The 21835-nt window shown below is 45.9% G+C and overlaps 1 protein-coding gene across 1 annotated transcript in view; it reads left to right on the top strand.

Annotated features, from left to right (window-relative positions):
* Window positions 1–20931, top strand: part of SNRNP48 (small nuclear ribonucleoprotein U11/U12 subunit 48) — a 49778-nt gene extending 28847 nt beyond the window's left edge. Inside the window, exon 10 of the mRNA XM_054505744.2 lies at window positions 20685–20931. The gene's annotated coding sequence lies outside the window, so the exon portion shown is untranslated. The remainder of the gene's footprint in view (window positions 1–20684) is intronic.
* The last annotated feature ends 904 nt before the right edge of the window (window positions 20932–21835 follow it).

The raw sequence follows: 21835 nt of genomic DNA, 5'->3' as shown, positions 1-21835 counted from the left end.
GCAGCTTGCAGCAACTGTACTTCAACTGGAATACACATAGTGTGTCCAGCCCAGTCCTGGGAATTTGCAAGAAACAGACTTTAGGGCGATCAGTGGGAGAATAAAAAACAACACTTGAGAAGTACCAGAAGGTTGATGGTAAAGGTGAATACATAGACTGCATACAGAAAAGTTTATTCCGTATGCAGAGTATTTGTGGGCATATCCCTGTGGGTCATGGGTTTTGAGATGAAGTGTCAAACCTAGTGGTTCTGATAATAACCCCAAAGAAGCAGAAAGAAAAGAACTCAGACCACAAAGGGAAAGGGATCGAATATGAGATGGATGCTGAGTCCTGAAGAGATGAAAGAATTTTCTCCCTGTTACAGAAGATCTATGTGGACAACCCACTTGAAAAACAAATAACAGCAACCCCACCTCCCCAAAAATATCGCTACAGTTTTAAAGAGTTTGATTTCTTTGGAGAAAAAGTAGAATTTGGAGCAAAGGAGGCAAAATTGATAGCTTTGTTGAATTATGGTTTTATCAAGAATAGATACATTTCCCATAATTTTTTGCCAAGTTAGAGTGTGACTATATACACAGGGCAAGTTATTCCATGAGATACATGAAAAAAAGGTTCTGTACCTTTGGAGAGTTCATTTTATGAGAGGTGATCATTGAAGACGATGATTAGGGAGGGCGGCCAACAGTCGGGGAGGCTGTGCACATGGGGTCGGGAGCTCTGTACCTTCGCTCAGTTTAGCTGTGAGCCGAAAGTGTTCTAAAAAATAAAGTCTAGGGTGCCTGGGTGGCTCAGATGGTTAAGCGTCTGCCTTCGGCTCAGGTCACGATCCCACGGTCCTGGGATCGGGCCCCACATCAGGCTCCTGGCTCAGTGGGGAACCTGCTTCTCCCTCTCCCTCTGCTTCTTTCTCTGCTTGTGCTCTCTCTCTCTCTCTGTGTCTCAAATGAATAAATAAAATCTTTAAAAAAATAAATAAATAAAAAATAAAGTCTATTTTTTAAAAAAAGATTATTTATAAATGTGGCTTTGTTTGACAAGGTTAGAATCAAGATTTGGAATTTTCAAAAAATTCTAGGAAGTCAGAGTTTTCTGAGTAATATGCGACCCTGAAAGGGGCAGTGTGCCACATTTTCCTGGCTCCAGGCTGGGCTTCTTTTAAATGGAAGCACATTCAAAGGCAAAATGAAGAAGCAAGTCTAGATTTCAGAGCATGGGGCTTTCCGAAGTAGGAAAAGCTGGTGAGTTGGACTCTCTGATGAAGGGAATAGCTGCTCCCAACCGCCCCCCCCTCCCCCCGCCCATTCTCATCCTTCCTTACCTGTCTTATCTGTCTCATTGTCGGTGTAGGGCCTGTGGGGGTTGAGCAGCACCAGCTATCAGCCGGGTGCCTGAGGGAATGGATGGAGGGACGGGGGCACAGGTGAGCGGACAGCAGCTGACGCCCTCTCAGCAGGCAGGACAGACAGGCCCCCAGATTTAGCATCCCTTAGAGGGGCATGCAGGTGTTAATCAGGAAGCTGCAATGAACTCTTCAATTCCCCGAAAATTCTCTAGCCATGGGAACATTCCAGAAACTATGTCAGGAACGTCACAGACCTACATCTAGACGGGACGTGGCGGCTGGTCACCGTAGCAACGACGGCAACAATGACGGCACTGATAACCGCTGTCATTTTCTGGACACTTGTACCCTCCGAGTCCGGTGCACCTGACACGCATTATGTCACTTCAGCCCCACAACCCCGTGGGAGGTAGGAGCTACCGCCATTCCCAGTACATTCCCGGTACAGATGAGGAACCGGACTTAGAGCTCCAGGAGCATGTCCAGGGCGGCACAGCCGCTACATCTAAGCGATCCCAACACAAAGTTGTCCGCACTTCACTGCTTCGCCGTCGCAGTCATCTGAAAGCCATCCCTTGCTGTGCTCCCGTCCAGGGTCCCGGTGGATGGTGCGTGATCCAAGGGGACCGGACCACCGAGGGGCGCTCGGGAGTGGGGAAGGACACCGTGAGCCTGGCAGTGGCCAATCAGAGGAGTGCTCTGTCTCCAGCCGCCCCCGCCTCCCCCAAATTCCCACCTTCCCAGCACGACCTGCGAGCAAATAAATGTCTCATTACCAGAACTCAAGCGTGCCGCAGATTAACACGTTTTTAAACAGTATGTGTGGAAGTAGGCTCTTACCATATTCCACTTCTCATACCCTGTCCAAAGCCTTGCCCGTGGGGAAATGACCCTTCTCTGCGGTCCAGGAGGATGGCAAGTCTGCTGCAGAAGCAAGAACAATTTACAGTCACGACACTAGAATCTGCTAGAATGTAAGCCCCACAAGGGCAGGGGGTTTGTTTTATGTGTAAAAAGGTGTATCTCTGGGATCTAAAACATGTAGGAAGCATTCAATAAATACATGTTTAATAATAATTATTAACTCTTCAAAGTACTGTTTCATCTAATATAATACTTGAGCAGGAAGGATAGTTTTTCTTTTTTACCCCCTCTCATTGATGGGAAGGCGTGAGAAAAATCGAGCCTCAGGAAAGTTAAGTGGGTTATCTTGGTTCAAAGAGCTAATTAATTAGTAGAAGAAATGGACTGGGACCCAGGCCCTGCAGTCTCTACTCTGAGCTCTTCCCTGCCATTATCAGGCTTACTGGAATGTGTTATTTCTGCCCATAGTGGCTTATGCTTTCATCTCAGTGACTTCTGGTCTGGGTCTGCCGGCTGCAAGGTTCACAGGAAACCTGCTCATTTCCCCTGGGCAGCTTTGATTACGGTGAACTACAGCGGGCCATGATTGGAGTCACCACCACTGCTGAGTGACACCCGGGCGTGCTCCCGTCTTTGTGAACAGAACGCAGCTGTACATCACTGATTCTAATATAAATACCTCTTTTCCTTATTTTAACATCTCTGCAACTTGAACAGGTTTTGCCGTCACTGTTGGTGAGAAAAGATGTTGAGTTTTTCGAGAGAGGATTTGGGCTTGCTTCTGCCAGCATGAGAGGGGTGCTCCTGACCTGAGGTTCCTTCAGCTTCAATTCTTTGCTTGCAGAGAGCTCAGTGCAGATTATCAGGGCAGTTTTTCCCCCATTCTTCACCCAGTCATGTGGCTGAGCCTTGCTGTCCTGTTCTGCGGGGAGGACACTCTGGTTGGTGTTTTGGCTCTGTGTGGGGGTCACCTATCATTAGACTTCCCTTTTGGGGTACTTTGCTTTCTTAGTACATAAAATAATGGGCCTCCTGTGATTGGTAACTCTTAGACTTGATGACGGAGCTTCCCTTTACTGAGTTCTTCCTATTCACGAGGCACTTTGCATACATGTCTTCGGCTCCTTGGGGACAGTCTCTGAGACTGAGATTTGATGCAGTAAGTTTGCTGAGAGTGCCCTCCGGATCTGCATCTGTAGGATGGGGAAGGAAATTGGACTGGCCAGAAGGGGAAATTGAACTACAGTGCAGTCAGGACAAAGGCCTTAGCTGCTCCTACAGGGGAGGAGGGCTTCTGGGACTGGGATGATCCTTCAGAGTTGTCTCCAGCTGGGGCAAGCAGGAAGCAGGCCTTTACACTCCCACATCAACCATTCACTGGGCGCAAGCTCCACCTCCCACCTAACACCCTGGATGGGCTGTCACCTTGGGCGGGGTCTCCCTTTGACCAAGGGCAATTTGGGGGGTATCTCAGACAGTGGCTGTCATATGGCTCCATGTGAAGGCGAGCTCTGGATGGCACAGCACAGCAAGCACTAGAGCGTGTTACCTCGTTCATGCTTCACCCTGTGGGAGCTACTGCCGTCGTCAGCACCCAGGGTGACCAGGAGGAAACAGGCTTGGACACACTGAGTGGCTCCCATAAGATCTCACAGCCAGTTGCAGAAGATTCAAATCCAGTCCTGACACCAAGACCCAGCTCTTAACCCCGGAGCCTGGGGCTGCACTCTTGGCAGCTCAGACTGCATTCTTTGTTTGGTAAGAAAGAAAGAGGGAAATCAGCCCTAGTAAGAATTTTTACCCAGAAATGCAGAACTAGCGAGGACTCCACCACAGTGATGTAGTAGGGGGCAGCCCGACCAGCTTACTGCTCTATCGTGCCTGCGGTCTATGCCTGTGTTTTCTCTTCTGTCCTCATATCCATGGAAGGTGCTGGAGAAAGTAGGCTCAGTCCCCATTTTAGAGGTGAGAACGTTGAGGCCAGGGAAGATGGTAGTTCGCCCAGAATCATGCAAAGGGGTGACTTGATGACCAGGGCACAGATGTGTCACCTTGTCCCTGCACTCCCCACATGTATCCCAGCGGAGGCACCTTTTTTTTTCTCCAAAGATTTTATTTTTCAGTCATCTCTACACCCAATGTGGGGCTCGAACTTACAACCCTGAAATCTAGAGTGCTATGCTCTACCGACTTAGCCAGCCAGGCATTCCCCCCAGTGGAGGCTTCTTAACAGAAGGGTGAGTTGTCCCCTTTACCTCTGAGGTGAGTAGGGTAGGTGAAGGTTAGATGAACGCCCTCATCTCCTCACCTCGCTTGCAGAAACAAATGTCACCAGTCTTGAAATTGTTCATGGGAAGCAAGAAAGTAAAGCATTTCAGAAAATTTCTGAGATTTCTAGGGCTTTGTTGGCTTAATTAATCATTAAGAAGGAACAGTGTATTTGCAGGAAAATAAAGCTTTTCAATGAATCCACTGCAAGAGCCATAAAAGGCAACCATCTTAGTTGAAAGGAGCATTCTTTTACTTTACCTAGGAGTTTCACTTCCTCAGCTGCTTTGCAAACCAGCTACTCCAAAAAATCATCTGTGTTATTGCTGGGTAGATAACAGTGGGAGTCGTTCCGGTTTGGGAACAAAAAAGTCATCTGGAAGAAAAGAAACAGGTCAGCCTTCTCCTTTTATTTGACTCTTCCCTACACCCAGAGGGAAGACACGTATCAGTTTTCATTGTGTGTTTCTAGCTGGAAATGTATTGGGCACTTCCTAGGCGACAGGCACAGTGCTAGGCTCTTTAGAGAAGCTCCCTGGGGTGGGGGTGGGGGATCGGCACTCATTCTGCCCTCCTAATCGTTTGTTTTCCTGCACTGAAAGCCGTTCTTCTGGGTCGCAGCCAGTGTTGATGGGGAGATGGTCAGCCAGTCAGAGGAGCCTGTGGGCCATCGGGCAGGCACACGTGAGCGCGGCCTGGGCAGACCCCCAGGCAGGAAGCAGGGCATGTACTCTGCAGGGGTGGTTCTGGGGGAGATTTCGTGGTGTTTTCTGAGCCAGGGGCGTGTCTGGAGCCACAGTGGCAGAAGCTTTCTCATCACTGAACCTCTGGATCTTTGTCACTCAGCAGCTTCCGGACTGCCAGCATCCTGGTTGTGGCAGAGGAGGCCCTTCGAAGCGGGCCGGGTCTCAGGTGGTGTTGTGGGATTTGTTTCTGAAAGCCCAGCCCAGGTCCTAGTCCTCCAGCCCTTCCAGTGGTTTCGTAAGCACCTAATCGCTTAATTAAGGGCACACTTTGTCTGGGACCATTCAGGCTGTGGTAACAGAGTATCATAGGCTGGTTGGCTTCCATAACAGGCAGTTCTGGAGGCTGGGAAGCTTAAGGTCACAGTGCCAGCACATTCAAGTGTCCGGTGAAAGCTTGCCTCCTGGTTCATAGACAGCTGTCTTCTCACATGGGAGAAGGGGCGAGGACTCTCTCTGGGGTCTCTTTTATAAGGGCACGAACCCCATTCATGAGCACTCCACTCTCACGACCTAATCATCTCCCCAAGGCCCCACCTCCTAACACCATCACATTGGGGGTGAGATTTAAACATATACATGCTGTGGGGGACACAGACGTTCAGTCTACAGCATGCGTCTTGACTTGAAATGTGGCAGCTTCCCTTTCTTGAGTGCTTTCTACTAATGAGGCACTTTGCATCGATGTCTTGGGTGAGGTTCCCTGGGAATTCTTCTACTTAAGAGAGTGAGCAGCATTTCTTGTGTGGTGTGGAAGCTGATCAGTAGCTGGTGCATTTGACTTTCGTAACTACCCCTCTTGTGTAGTTACACAGTTTCACAGCTCACACGACTCAAGTGACTTGCCCAAGGTCACCAGCTTGTCAGTGGGGATGCGGGTTGCAAGCCCAGGTACATTCTCTCCCTACCCTGTCGCCCCATCCTACCTTGCATGGGCTACATTTGTCACCTGGAGGTTTGCTTATCCTGTTTGTTTCTGGTATAACATATTTGCAAGGGAGAAATAACAGTAAACCCTTCTTCCAAATGACTTCATTTTACATTGTCATTTGAAAAGTATCTTTCAAGTGTAATTTCTTCTTAGTTTTCTGCTATAAGCTTTTCCACAAATGCATGATACTCATTTCCTCCCGACTTCAGTGAAGTTTCTTATCTCTCCTTTTAACAGAATCATGCTCATTCCCCAAGTCCCACCTAGAAGGCCTCCCTTGGTTACTCCAGCTTCCACTCTTCAGTGTTAAAACAGCATCTCTATCATCTTATTGATCACTTAGTGGATATTTTCAGGGTTTTTTTTTCTAGATGGTTAGTGCTGTGAGAAAAGGAACCATTATATGAATACTGAGCCCAGTATTCATGTTAGCATCATTATCAGGCACCTGTTCGTGCCAAGCACTTTATGTGCATGATTTCTCCTCCTTGTAACGGCACTGCACAGAATTTGTTGCGATCCTGTGATCTTGTCATTTGGAATTGTTAATCTTATTGGAAGGGGCAAATAGGTTTTTGTCATGTATCAACTCTGTGGCAGCCTCCCTGCTCACGTCTCCGTCCTCCCCATCCTGCAGACATCCCCACTCCTGGCTCCTGTGTTTCCCGTGCTCTCATTTCTCTACTGTGATTCCAAACATGTGCCCTCAGCATGTATTTTCTGTCTGAATTGTTCTGTGTGTCTCCTTCCGTGACCTGCTTTCCACTCAGCGTTAGGTGAGGTGCAGCCTCGCTTCTGTGCCGGGCTGTGCTCACTGTCACTGCGGTCTGTGTCCGCTGTGTGTGCATCCGTACTTCCTCTGTCCTTCTGTTCAGGGACGTGGGCGCTCCCGGAGTTTGCTGCTAGGCACGACCTCCCTGCCAGCATCCCCGCTGGTGTCCCGGAACACCCGGAGCGTTTGTCCAGAGCACAGACCTCTGGAATCGCTGGGGCTGCGTGAGAGACGATTCGGTTCTGTTTGCTGGCAGGTCAGATGCATCCACCACCCCCCCCCCCACCTCCCTGACCATCCCGAGGGGGCAGGAGTCCTGCCCTTGCTTGTGGCCTGAATGTCTGCAGTCACGGGCCCCAGGACGAGGAGGAGGAGGGGAGGCAGTGTGGACGGGGCTTCCCGCCAGCAGCCCAGGGAGGCGAAGCAGGGACAGCGAGGCCAGGCGGGGCCCTGGCATTGGCTCTCAGACCAGCCGGAGCCTGGGGACTCGGGCTGCAGCGCGGCGACATCACAGAATCCACTGTGTGGTCACCGCTGGGCTGTGGGACACGGACTCCAGCCGAGGACGTGTTTCATTCGTTGGTTCTTTGACCTCGGTTCCTTCACGGACCCGAAGTCAGGAAAGCCGACTGGCTCTGGGGCCACTGTGTGGCCCCGGCCGCCGCTGAGTCCTGCTCTGGCTCCTGTTGCGGGCTCTCTGGTCCCGCATGTCAGCCCCGGCCACCCTCTGCTGTCGCCTCACTGGCCCGTGTGCAGCCGCACGGCCTTAGACGGTCGCCAGCCCTCAAGCCCGCGGTGGGCCGGTGACCGCTTTGCCCCCGGCTGGCTTTGACCTTCCTCGCGGAGGAGCTGGTGCTGCTGGCCCGGCCCCGGCAGGGCCTGGGTGGGTGGTGTCAGCCCCCGCCGGCTGGGGAATGGCCAGACTCGGGGCGCTGGGGGCGCTGTGCGCCGGGGAGCCGCGTCGGCTGCCCCTGGGCTGCTCTAGCCTTTCCCTTTGTCATCGCTGGCGGGGCGGCCGCAGGATGGCTGCGGGGGTCGTGTGCGCCCCTGCCCTGTGGTGAGGGGAGCTCCCCATCCGGGGGTCCCCACCTCCCCCTGCTGCCCTCCTGGGTCTCCGCTCGGAGCTGAGACTCCGGGGCTTCCACCTCAGCTGCTCCTGTCGCCGACCCCTGCCAGGGGCACTCGCGGCTCGGCTTGCGGCCTTCGGCTGTGCCCGCCATGCCCCTGCCGGCGTCTCTGCCCCTGCAGCGGCCCCATCGTGCAGCCTGCGCGGAGGGGGAGGGCCGGGTGTGCCGCGTCAGGACCCCGGGGGGCTGTTGGGGGGGGGGGCTGTGCCCCTGCTCCCCCTGCAGTGCTGCCTTTGCCCCTTCCTGGGCCTGGGCCGCTGCTCCTGCCCTTGCTGCCCGGGTCCGTCCCGCACCTGCAGAGGTGGGTGCTGCGGGGCCCGTGGCCGGTCCCGCTGTGGCTCACGTGCGGGCCCGTGGCCACAGCTGCGCGCTTGGTGACTGCGCGAGGGGTGGATTCGCTGGGCGTCCCACGTGCAGTCGGGGGGGGCGGCAGTCGGGGGGGCGGCGGGAGCTGTGATTTCCCTCCCCTGGGAAATCACAGACCTCCAGAGGTCCGTGCTCTGGAGGCTCCTGACCCTCCCTTTCCAGCACAGCCAGAAGAGGTGGCCTCGGACACTTCAGAGAGCTTGTGAAGTTCAACGTTACCTTCATCCCCTCTCCATGGAGCCCTCGGCTAATCCTGAGAAGAGGGGAAAGAAATGGGGTAGAGAAGACAGAGGATGTGGCCCGAGCATCTCACCTCGAGAGCTCGGAAGGGAAGACCCTTTGAGGTTGTCAAGTCCATAGTCCGGCGTGGCGCAGGGAGGGCTCCCGTCGGCGGGGCCCGTCCCAGGGCCAGTCCGGGTGCCCGGACAGCAGGAGATGACAGTTCCTTCTGAGAGTCGGCCGCCGCCGCCGTTTCGCACGCTGTGCTCGCCTCTGTGGGACAGATTCCGGGAAGTGAGCCTGCCGGCCAAGGGGTACGCTCACCACAGGTTACATTTTCACGGTACCCCCCCTGCCCCTACACACACGTCGTGTGGCTACTCAGCGTGTGGCAGTCACTGGGGGCCAGACTGCGGCTCAGACAAACCAACGCCTTTGTCCTGGCTGAAATGTCCCACAGCCGCTGAGGCACGAAGTGTTGGAGAAGAGCAGGGACGGGCAGGGGGCCGTGGCGAGGACTGTGATGTCGGGAGTGAGATCAGCGTGGCTGGGAAATTCAGCTCTGTGGCGCGCTCGGGAGAAGCCCTAGGCTTCTCTCCAATGCCACATGTGCGCCCCGTGGTGACTCTAGGCCCAGGGCCCTTTCCAATGTGATACCTTTTTCGGGTGGGCCCCATAGGGCCCCAGCCCCTCTGCACTAACTACCAGCTTTCAGCGCGCCCCCAAGCACCCCGCTCCCACCCTCCCGCATCTGCCGACTTGTTGCTGAGCTGTGCTTGCTCTCTGTCCCACACAGGCTGGCGCGTCCTGTCCTCTGCTGGGCTGGCTGTATCATGATCACACTGGGGGCTAATAACAAATACAGATTTGGGGGCTCTCTCTCTCTCTCTGAAGATCTCAATTTACAGGTCTGAGATAGGACCCAGGAATCTGTATTCCAAGAAAATTTCCCAGAGAATTCTGATGTCAGTTAAACTTATAAACTACCTGGATTGAGAGAGCACCAAGAACAAAAGCGGCTAATTAAAGAGGGGTGGTAGGATGTAGGAAGATCATGATTATTTTTCTTGACTCTGTGTTAGAGATTTGTCGACAGAAAGGAAAAAGAGAAACAGGATTCTATTGTAATTGTCAGCCATGTGTGTTTTTGTTGGTGTTGTTTTAAGTTCAGTGACTCTAAAGGGACTGAACACAAATTTTTAGATAAACTCCATGTTTCCAAAGCACTGCCTACAAAAGCCCCACCCTCTTCACACACAATGTGTACTAATCATAGAAATGAATACAATTTAAGGAGGGAGAACTTTTTGATGACCTTGGAAAGGATGAAAGAAAGGAGTGCTTTTTAAAAAGACTTTATTAAATATTTTCTTACATCTTAGAATGTTAGGGCCAGAAAAGCCGTTGGAATTTATCTGATCATTTCTCTCCCCTCATATTATAGGCGAGGAAACTAAGGTCGCCTAGTGTATTGGTCTCTCCTGATGCCAATACACAGACTTCAACAACAGAAATTTGTTGGAGTCCAAGATCAAGGTGCTGGCCATTTGGTTCCTGGCGGGAGCTCTCATCCTGGCTTGTAGACAGCCACCTTCTCAGTGTCCTCACAAGGGAGAGGGAGTGAGGTCTGGGGTCTCTCCCCCAAGGGCACTAATGCTATTGGATCAGGACCCCACTCTTACGACTTCATTTAATGTAATCACTTCCTTACAGGCCCTATCTCCAAATACAGTCACACTGGGGGTTAGGGCTTCCACATTTGGATTTTGGGGGACATAATTCAGTCCATAGCATCTAGCTGGCATGGAAGAGAACCAGACAATCCAAGCTTTCTAACTTGAATTCTCACTCTCTTCTGAATACTCATAAATATTGCTTCTCTTTGATCACACTATCAAAATGATTTATAGAATTGAGGGAGTATTATAGACTTCCTTTTTTTTTTTTTAAAGATTTATTTATTTAACAGAGAGTGTGAGCAAAGGGAGGGACAGAGGGTGAGAAAGAATCCTCAAGCAGACTCCCTACTGAATGCAGAGCCCAACATGGGGCTCAATCTCATGACCTTGAGATCATGACCTGAGCAGAAATCAAGAGTCGGACGCCTAACTGACTGAGCCACCCAGGTGCCCCTACGAAAGGCTCTTTAACCACCCATACTGAATCTATATTCTCAAGCAAGGGTTGGCAAACTACTCCCCACAGGCCAAATCCAACAGGCCACCTGTTTTTGTTATCTGTGAGCTAAGAATGGCTTTTACATTTTTAAATGGGAGAAAAATCAAAAGAAGAATAATATTTCATGACACATGAAAATCATATAAAATTCAATTTTCCATGTCCATAACGACTGTTTCCTGGAACACCATTGCACCTAATTGTTTACATATTGTCTACGGCTGTGTGGGAGATTCAACAGCAGAGTTGAGGAGTTGCAACTGAGACAGGACCTAAAACATTCACTATCTGCCCCATTTTGGGGGAAAGTTTGCCCACCCCTAATCAAAGAGGCTGGGTTTTGTTCTCTTTTCTAAAAGAATGACTAATCGTGTGTTTTTATTTTTGAATTTGTGTCTTGTTAGTGTAGTCCTATGGGACACTGCAGCACTGATGGGGTTTAGAGCCTTGGTTCACATGTGGTCTCTCTCACCTCCCGCCTCGATAAGACAGCTCCTCACACCGCCCCCTGGCCCCATGGGAGCTTGGGTGCATTCACCCCAGTATTCCTATGGCAGTCATCGCTTGACCTGTGACCATTCTCATGCCTGGAGGGAGCATGACATTGAAAACAAATAAAAGAAAACAACTGATTTCTGTGCATTGATTTTGTATCTTGCCACATTGCTGAATTGCTGTATGAGTTCTAATAATTTGGGGGTAGAGTCTTTTGGATTTTCCACATAAAGTATCATGTCATCTGTGAAGAAAGAGAGTTTGACTTCTTTGCCAATTTGAATACGTTTTATTTCTTTTTGTTGTCCGATTGCTGTTGCTAGGACTTCTAGTACTATGTTGAACAATAGTGGTGACAGTGAGCATCCTTGTTGTGTTCCTGATCTTAAGGGAAAGGTTCTCAGCTTTTCCCCATTGAGGGTGATATTCGCTGTGGGTTTTTCATAGATGGATTTTATGAACTTGAGGAATGTTCCCTCTATCCCTATACTCTGAAGAGTTTTAATCAGGAAAGGATGTTGTATTTTGTCAAATGCTTTTTCTGCATCAATTGAGAGGACCACATGGTTCTTCCCTCTCCTCTTATTAATGTGTTCTATCACATTGATTGATTTGCGAATGTTGAACCACCCTTGCATCCCGGGGATAAATCCCATTTGGTCATGGTGGATGAACCTTTTAATGTATTGTTGGATCCTATTAGCTAGGATTTTGTTGAGAATTTTGGAATCCATATTCATCAGGGATATTGGTCTCAAATTCTCCTTTTTGATGGGTCTTTGCCTGGTTTGGGGATTAAGGTAATGCTGGCCTCATAGAATGAGTCTGGAAGCTTTCCTTCTGTTTCTATTTTCTTGAAACAGCTTCAGTAGAATAGGTATTATTTCTTCTCTGAATGTTTAGTAGAATTCCCCAGGGAATCATCAGGCCCTGGGCTCGCTCTTGTTTTTTTGGGAGGTTTTTGATCACTGCTTCAATCTCATTAGTGGTTATTGGCCTATTCAGGTTGTCAGTTTCTTCCTGTTTCAGTCTTGGCAGTTTATATGTTTCCAGGAAGGCATCCATTTCTCCCAGGTTGCTCAATTTATTGGCATATAGTTGTTGATAATAATTTCTAATAATTGTTTTTATTTCCTTGGTATTAGTCATGATATCTCCCCTTTCATTCATAATTTTATTAATTTGAGTCCTTTCTCTTTTCTTTTGGATGAGTCTGGCCAGTGGTTTATCAATCTTATTAATTCTTTCAAAGAACCAGTTTCTAGTTTCGTTGATCTGATCTACTGTGTTTCTGGTTTCTAATTCATTGATCTCTGCTTCAGTCTAATTATTTCTCTTCTAATGCATGGCTTAGGCATCGTTTGTTGCTTTTTTTTCCAGTTCTTTAAGGTGTAAAGTTAGTTGGTGAATTCGGGATTTTTCTATTTTTTTGAGTGACGCTTGGATGGCTATGTATTTCCCCCTTAGGACCACCTTTGCAGTATTCCATAGTTTTTGGACCAGTGTGTTTTCATTCTCATTGGTTTCCATGAATTGTTTAAGTTCTTCTTTGATTTCCTGGTTGACCCAACATTCTTGAGCAGACTGGTCTTTAGCTTCCAAGTGTTTGAATTTCTGCCAAATTTTTTCTTGTGATTGAACTCCAGTTTTAAAGCATTATGGTCTGAGAATATGCAGGGAATAATCTCAATCTTTTGGTATCGATTGAGACCTGGTTTGTGACCCAGTATTTGGTCTATTCTGAATAAAGTTCTGTGTGTGCTCGAGAAGAATGAGTATTCTATTGTTTTAGGGTGGAATGTTCTGTATATATCGATGAGGTCCATCTGGTCCAGTGTGTCATTCAAAGCTCTTGTTTCTTTGTTGATTTTCTGCTTAGATGATCTGTCTATTGCTGAGAGTGGAGTATTGAGGTCTCCTACAATTAACATATTATTATTAATATGACTCTATTTTGGTTAACAGTTGGCTTATGCAGTTGGCTGCTCCCATGTTGGGGGCATAGATATTTAGAATTGCTAGATCTTCTTGTTGGATAAACCCTTTAAGAATGATATAGTGTCTCTAACTACAGTCTTTAGCTTAAAATCTGATTTGTCTGGTATAAGAATTGCTACCCCAGCTTTCTTTTGAGGTCCATAGGCATGGAAGATGGATCTCCATCCCTTCACTTTCAGTCTGGATGTATCTTCAGGTTCAGAATGAGTCTCTTGTAGACAGCATATGGATGGGTCCTGTCTTTTTATCCAGTCTGCAACCCTGTGCCGTTTTATGGGAGCATTAGGCTGTTCACGTTGAGAGTGATTATTGAAAGATATGAATTGATTGTCATCATGTTTCCTGTGAAGTCCTTGTTTCTATAGATTATCTCTGTAAATTTCTGTTCTATATCACTCTTGGGGTCTTTCTCCTTTTACAGAACCCCCCTTAATATTTCTTGCAGGGTCGGCTTAGTGGTCACATATTCTTTCAGTTTCTGCCAGTCTTGGAAGCTCTGCATCTCTCCATCCATTCTAAATGACAGCCTTGCTGGATAAAGTATTCTTGGCTGCATGTTCTTCTCATTTAGTACCCTGAATATCTCTTGCCAGCCCTTTCTGGCTTGCCAGATCTCTGTGGATAGGTCTGACATTATTCTGATGTTCCTCCCTCTGTAGGTAGGAATCTCTTCCCCCTAACTGCCCTTAAGGTGGTTTCTTTGGTTCTAAGATTTGCAAGTTTTACTATTACATGCCGGGGCATTGGTCTATTTTCCTTGAACTTGGGAGGGGTCCTCTCTGCCTCTAGGACAGGAATGTTTGTTTAATTCCCCAGATTAGGGAATTTCTCAGCTGTGATTTGCTCAAATATATCTTCTAGTCCTCTCTCTCTTTCCACCCCCTCAGGGATCCCAATAATTCTGACATTAGAACGTTTCATGGCATCACTTATTTCTCTAATTCTGTTTTCATGGATTTTGAGCGGTTTTTCCCAGGCCTCCTCTTTCTCCTTCTTTTCTATCAATTGGTCTTCTAGATCACTAATTCATTCTTCTGCCCCATTTACCCTAGCTGTTAGGGTATCTAGATTAGGTTGGCTCTCATTGATAGCATTTTTAAGTTCTGCCAGTTCAGCTTTCATTTCTGCCCTTAGAGATTCTATATTGCCATTAATCGATTTCTCCATTCTAGCTATCATCTTCATAACTGTTACCCTGAAGTCCATTTCCGACATTTGTAAATCTGTGGCAGAAGTCACAGTCTCTGAGTCTTTCCTATTTTGGGAGTTCCTTCTCCTAGTCATTCTGTTGAGGGGTGTTTGAAGGAATGTACAAATTATTGGCCACAACCTAAGCAAGATCCACCTGTTTTATAGGGACCTCAGGGTTGTTGGCCTCTTGTTCTACCAGCCTGTCTTCTGGGGGCGGGGGCTGCCGTGCTGTTACTCAGGCAACCCTGTTTGGGCAGAGTTGCCCTGCCCCCTGTGTGTGTGGGGGATGGGCTCAGTGAAAACCGGTTTTGGGGGGCTTTTGTTCTCTGGTGGCTTTCCCTGGTGGCTTTCCGCTTCTCCTCTGAGAGTCATCGATTCCAGTTACAATAGCATGAAAAACCATAAGATACCTTGGAATAAACCTAACCAAAGAGGTAAAGGATCTATACTCTAGGAACTACAGAACACTCATGAAAGAAATTGAAGAAGACACAAAAAGATGGAAAAATATTCCATGCTCATGGTTTAGAAAAATAAACATTGTTAAAATGTCTATACTGCCCAGAGCAATCTATACCTTCAATGACAATTGAAATTCCAATGACATTTTTCAAAGTGCTGGAACAAACAATCCTAAAATTTGTATGGAACGAGAAAAGACCCCGAATCACCAAGGAAATGTTGAAAAAGAAAAACAAAGCTGGGGGCATCATGCTGCCTGATTTCAAGCTATATTACAAAGCCGTGATCACCAAGACAGCATGGTACTGGCACAAAAACAGACATATAGACCAATGGAACAGAATAGAGAGCCCAGATATGGACCCTCAACTCTATGGTCAACTAATCTTTGACAAAGCAGAAAAAAATATGCAATGGAAAAAAGACAGTCTCTTCAATAAATGGTGCTGGAAAAATTGGACAGCTATATACAGAAGAATGAAACTCGACCATTCCCTAACACCATACACAAAGATAAACTCAAAATGGATGAAAGACCTCAATGTAAGACAGGAATCCATCAAAATCCTAGAGGAGAACATAGGCAGTAACCTCTCTGACATTGGCCACAGCAACTTCTTTCAAGATATATCTCCAAAGGCAAGTGAAACAAAAGCAAAAATGAACTTTGGGACTTCACCAAGAAAAAAGCTTCTGCACAGCAAAGGAAATAGTCAACAAAACAAAGAGGCAACTCACAGAATGGAAGAAGATATTTGCAAATGACACTACAGACAAAGGGCTGATATTCGAAATCTATAAAGAACTTCTCAAACTCGACACCCAAAAAACAAATAATCAAGTCAAAAAATGGGCAGAAGACATGAACAGACACTTCTCCAGAGAAAACATACAAATGGCTAACAGACACATGAAAAAATGTTCATCATCATTAGTCATCAGGGAAATTCAAATCAAAACCATATTGAGATACCACCTTATACCAGTTAGAATGGCAAAAATTGACAAGGCAAGAAACAACAAATGTTGGAGAGGTTGTGGAGAAAAGGAAACCCTCTTACACTGTTGGTGGGAATGCAAGTTGGTACAGCCACTTTGGAAAACAGTGTGGAGGTGCCTCAAAAAATTAAAAATAGAGCTACTCGGGCGCCTGGGTGGCTCAGTTGGTTAAGCGACTGCCTTCGGCTCAGGTCATGATCCTGGAGTCCCGGGATCGAGTCCCGCATCAGGCTCCCTGCTCGGCAGGGAGTCTGCTTCTCCCTCTCCCGCTCCCCCCTCTTGTGCTCTTTCTCTCTCTCACTCTCTCTCTCAAATAAATAAATAAAATCTTTAAAAAAAAAAAAAATAGAGCTACTCTATGACCCAGCAATTGCACTATCCAGCAATTTACCCCAAAGACACAGATGTAGTGAAAAGAAGGGCCATATGCACCCAATGTTCATAGCAGCAATGTCCGCAATAGCCAAACTCTGGAAAGAGCCGAGATGCCCTTCAACAGACAAATGGATAAAGAAGATGTGGTCCCTATATACAGTGGAATCTTAGCCAGCCATCAGAAAGGATGAATACCCAACTTCTACATCAACATGGATGGGACTGGAGTAGATTATGCTAAGTGAAATAAGTCAAGCAGAGAAAGTCAATTATCATATGGTTTCACTTGTTTGTGAAACATAAGGAATAGCATGGAGGACATTAGGAGAAGGAAGGGAAAAATGAAGTGGGGGGAAATCGGAGGGAGAGATGAACAATGAGAGACTATGGACTCCAGGAAACAAACAGGGTTTTAGAGGGGAGGGGGGTAAGGGGATGGGTGAGCCCAGTGATGGGTATTAAGGAGGGCACATATTGCATGGAGCACTGGGTGTTATACGCAAACAATGAATCATGGAACACTACATCAAAAACGATGTATTGTATGGTGACTAACGTAACAAAATAAAATTATATTAAAAAAAAAAAAAGAAAACAAATAAAATGACCATGACAGGTCAAGAAAGAGATCATGAAAGAGGAAAAAATCATTTTTGTTTTCCTGCTTTATGAACAAGGAGCTCTGCATTTTTATTTTTCTCAGGGCCCTGCAAATTATGTAGCTGCTTTGCTCTTATGACTCAGCCTAGTGGTTTTATTGAATATAAGGAACTACTTGTCCAAATTAGAGAATGTTGTAGCACATAAAACAGGAGATAAATCACACTGTTTTTGCTCTTTTCTTTCCACTCCCAATATTAGCATTTTAAAATAATCACTCTTTTGATTTACTAACATTCTTTAATATTTATTTGGCAATGAATCAAGGCATTCATTTGGGAATGAAAGACTAACATCATCAAAAGTTATGAATTTTCCTTTTGGTACAGAGTTTAGTCATATTACAGATACTTAATAAATGTTTCTTTTTATGGTCTTTTCCATTCAATAATGATCAAGTGTTATATTTTGAGAAAAAAATGCAGAGAGGTTTAAAAAAATTTAGTTTTGATTAAATGAATTATGCATAACTTGAAGGGCAATTTTTAATTTTTTTTAATTATTATTTTTATTTTATTATTCTATGCCCAGCGTGGAGCCCAACTTGGGGCTGACCTCAAAACCCTGAGATCAGGACCTGAGCTGAGATCAAGAGTTGGTTACTTAACCCACTGAGCCACCCAGGAGCCCTAGCAACTGCTTTTTAATAACAACTTTGATATATTACAGATCAAATAAGTGCCCCAAACAAGAGCATAGTGCATTTACACATTCATATAATAAGCCATCAGAATCTCATTGTCACAAAGCGCCCCTCAGGCAATTCTGATGAAAAGGCCTGATCATTGTTCACTGGTTGGCCTTGAAGAACTACTGCTTGATCCACCGAAAAGCACCTAAAGCAATCAGGTTTTAATACAGTTCATCCTTCCTTAGGGGTCTTAAAAATTATGATCTTTGAGGGGCACCTGGCTGGCTCAGTTGGTGGAGCATGCGACTCTTGATCTTGGGGTCATGAGTTTGAGTCGTAGGGTGTGGAGATTACTTAAAAAAATAAAATCTTTAAAAAGAAAATTGTGATCTTTGAGGCAATTGTTTGATTAGAGGTTCGGGGGAGAAGGGGAAAGAATTGTCAAAAAACAACTTATTTCTTTTATTCCTTAGAGGGGAAGGGATACATAACAGGTAGAGGAGATATCTCTTGATAAAAGACCTAGATGAACAAACATAGTATGTTTGTGCTTTTAACAAACACATGTTTTAGATGAGAATTTTGAGTTTTACTTTCATATTAGAAGCTCATATCTTTCTTTATTCATTGGTCTTCCAGGGAAGAAGGCAGTGATTCATGAGGATTCTTGGTTATTCTTCATTAATAGGCAATTGGTCAATGATTCTTCATTATTAAATAGTTCAAGATTTTACTAATCAATTTATAGTTGATATACATTTCCTGCCTCTCCTCCCATTGCCTACCTCACCCTCATCAACATCTCCATCATAAGCAGGAGCAAGGGATTAGAAATGAAACACAAGTACACTCAGTGTTGCTGTGATCAGCTCAGAGTGTAATTTCAAGATGCACTTAATATACTTAGTTTCTTTGTGGGTGTTAATGCTCTCTGACTTTAAAATGAAATGCAAAGCAAAATCCATTATCAGACAGCAGTCAATCACACTCTAGGGAGAGTTTGCATAAATGTATTCCCTTTGCAGGGTTTTGAAATTTTGGAACATATCATCATATCATCATAAAACGAAAGGATTTCCTTACCTTATACCCTTGCTTGGGCTGACTCTAAGCCTGCTCTAGTCATTCTGTGGTATCTAGGGATGGTGGGGGAACTTGACTGGTTTCTTCTCTGTCATCTCTCTGCTTCTGTGTAAGGACCAGGATAGAAGCTGGGGACACACTTGGTTGCTGGGGCATCAGGAAGTAGAAACCAATTAGGGCTAACTTGGGCTATGGGGTACATTTGTAGGGAACTCTGGATTGGAGGAGTTGGGCCTCTCTAAAAATGTGTGTTAGCCACATGGCATTAAGAGATTGTAGCTTTCTATAAAGTATGCAGAAGATTAGGATTGAATTCCAATTCTTTCACCAACTAGTTTGGCTTTAGGCAAGTAATGTAACTTCTATGAATCCTACTTTCCTTTTCTGTAAAAAAAGGGGAATCTCTAAGATCCTTCCTGATGATATTAATTTAGGTCTATGATCCTATTAGGAAAATGGTCATTATCATCCCTGATCAGAAATACTGTAGGATTAACAGAGCATGAAGAGAAAGACTGAAAATGTGGTTTGTTTGTATGGTATAATAAAGAATACATCTGGTTTTTGCCCTCAGTTCCTGGCACAAAGCTTCCAACACCCACAGAATTTCCTGAATGACCAGAGTGTCTTTGTTATGCTAATGAGGCAACACAGGGTGGGTCCTGAGATAGCTTTAGGATCTGGTCACCAGAAAGACCAACCACTTAAGGGTTGGAATGTTGGGCCAGCCCAACCTCCACAGAGGGGAGATTGAGTTCAGTCATGTGGTCAATGATTTCATCAATCATGTGTAATCGTGTGTAATCATGATGCCCCAATAAAATCTCTGGACATTGAGATTCAGTAAAGCTTCCCAGTTGATGAACACATTGTTGGGCTGGGAGGATGACATGGTTAGATTCCATTAGGAGAAGGCATGGCAGTTCTGTGCCCCCTCCTGTCTGCCCCCTCCTCCTGCCCCCAAACCTTGCCCTATGTGTCTCTTCATTTGGCTGTTTTTGAGTTGCTTCCTATATACTCAACTGAAATCACAAGTAAAGCTTTAAACGATCTCTGTGAGTCATGCCAGCAAATTATTGAACCTGAAAGGGTTATGGGAATCCTCAAATGTAGAGCTGGTTGATCAGAAGTGCATGTGGCCTGGGAACCCCACTTGTGGCTGGCATCTGAAATGAGGGCAGTCTTGTGGAATATGAAACCTTTAAGCCTATGTTAGTGTGATACTAACTCCAGGTAGTTAGTATGAAAACTGTGTTGCAAGACACCCACTTGATGTTGGAAAGTTGTTATCAGTTTGCCTAGAATTAATATGAATTATAATATTTTATATGAACTTCCCACCTTTATGCTTTATTTCAATAGCATAATGCTTGTATTTGTAATTGAATATGTGAACTTATATATTTAATATTTAATATAAAATTATTTGATTACAGTCCCAGACTATGTTCATGGATACCCAACCTTTAGTTTATGTTCACTTATTTTGGTCATCTGCTTACATAGTATGTGCATTACTTAAAAAAGAATAAGGAAATAAAACTAAGAGAGTCCTTTAAAAATTGTTTTGCTTTGGGACACCTGGGTGGCTCAGTCAGTTGAGCATCTGACTCTTGATTTTGGCTCAGATCATGATCTCAGGTTCATGAGATCAAGCCCTGCATCGGGCTCTGTGCTGGGCATGGAGCTTGCTTGGGATTCTTTCTCCCTATCTCTCTGTGCCCCTCCCTCCTCCTAAAAAATAAAAATTGGTTTTGCTTTTAAAAAATAATGTATTAAGTCATCAGGTATTCATTAACTAATTAATTAATTAATGCAAGACATTAATTGATCATTCAGATAGTAGCTGTCAATGTAGAACTAGAAGATAGACATGTTCAGGGAAAGAGTCCAGGTTCTGATGATTTGAGAAGGAAAGTGTCTGTGATATAGACTAGATGTGTTCATCCATTTAATTTTTCTCTACTTCCCAGGCACATGAGAAGACTTTCCAGATCCTTAGCAGTTATGTGAAGGCCATATGACTAGTTTTGGCCAATGGGTTATAAGAAGAAACAAGTGTCATTTCCAATCAGAAGGCACTCATGAGCAGATGTGAATGCTCTGTGTCACATCAGACTCTGAAGCTGTGTTAATATGGTGGCGTCACGAGCTGGTGGATCCTCCATCAGCCTGGATTGCTGAGTGACTGCCGAGCCTTCTGCTGACCCACATGGGCTGTGCAACATGAGGAAGAAATAAATCTTTGTTATGTGAAACTACTAATAGTTTGGGATTAATTCATTACCATAGCGAATTGTAAGTTATTCTAACTAATGTAGTGACTTTGGGTACCTTTTTAGTGTGGTTCTAAATTCCTGTCCTGGGTTGAGCTCTTGAATGAATCCTGAGGTTCTCAGTGGAAGATCTGAGCTGATGTAAAAGAATGAAGAGGCAAATCTTAGAGATAAGGAGCACTACTTAGCCAGCATTACATATTGGTTTTTCACAAGGTGGCCAGATATTTGAGCTGCAAGGACCCTTAGAGATCATTCAGCTCACTAGCAAACACCACTGGTTGCATACCTAAATCCATTCCTCACCCTTTTTTTCTTGTTTACAGAGCCCATGTGCCCAGGGAATGGCTTCCCTGGGCTCCCTGGTCTAAGCTAGTCATGTGACCCCACCCCCTTGGCAGTGATCTTTCTTGGAGTGGTCACGTGACTCCGTTCTGGCCAATGTTAGGTAAGAGGCTGTCTCCGGGGGCCTCCTGGGAAAGGCTTTCCTTGCCCTCAAAAAGAGATGTCTCATAAAAAGGCGTTCCCTTTTGTACCTCAGCACATGGCTGTGTATGATGCTTGGAACATAAGAGAACTTGGTTCTTGGTTGTTGAGACTCTGAATAAGGCAACCTTGGAAGGGCCCCTCATCTGGACTTCTCAGTGTGCCAGATGAAATGTGGTTGTTGTAAAGTCACTTGAAGCCCCAAACCTCCTGTCTGATGTGCTACTCCCATCATTTTGCAGGTGGAATCTGCCATGTGTTGACCTTAACTCTCTTTCACTATGTGTAAGTTCTAGAAGAAATCTGTGTAGGGCGCCTGGGTGGCTCAGTTGGTTAAGCGTTTGCCTTGGGCTCAGGTCATG

This window comes from Mirounga angustirostris, unplaced genomic scaffold (genome assembly GCF_029215605.1).
Source record: "Mirounga angustirostris isolate CCGP_5_RB_7025 unplaced genomic scaffold, mMirAng1.0.hap1 SCAF_8, whole genome shotgun sequence".
Lineage (NCBI taxonomy): Eukaryota > Metazoa > Chordata > Mammalia > Carnivora > Phocidae > Mirounga > Mirounga angustirostris.
Note: the sequence above shows the minus strand (reverse complement) of the source record. Positions and strands in the feature narration are given on the sequence as shown.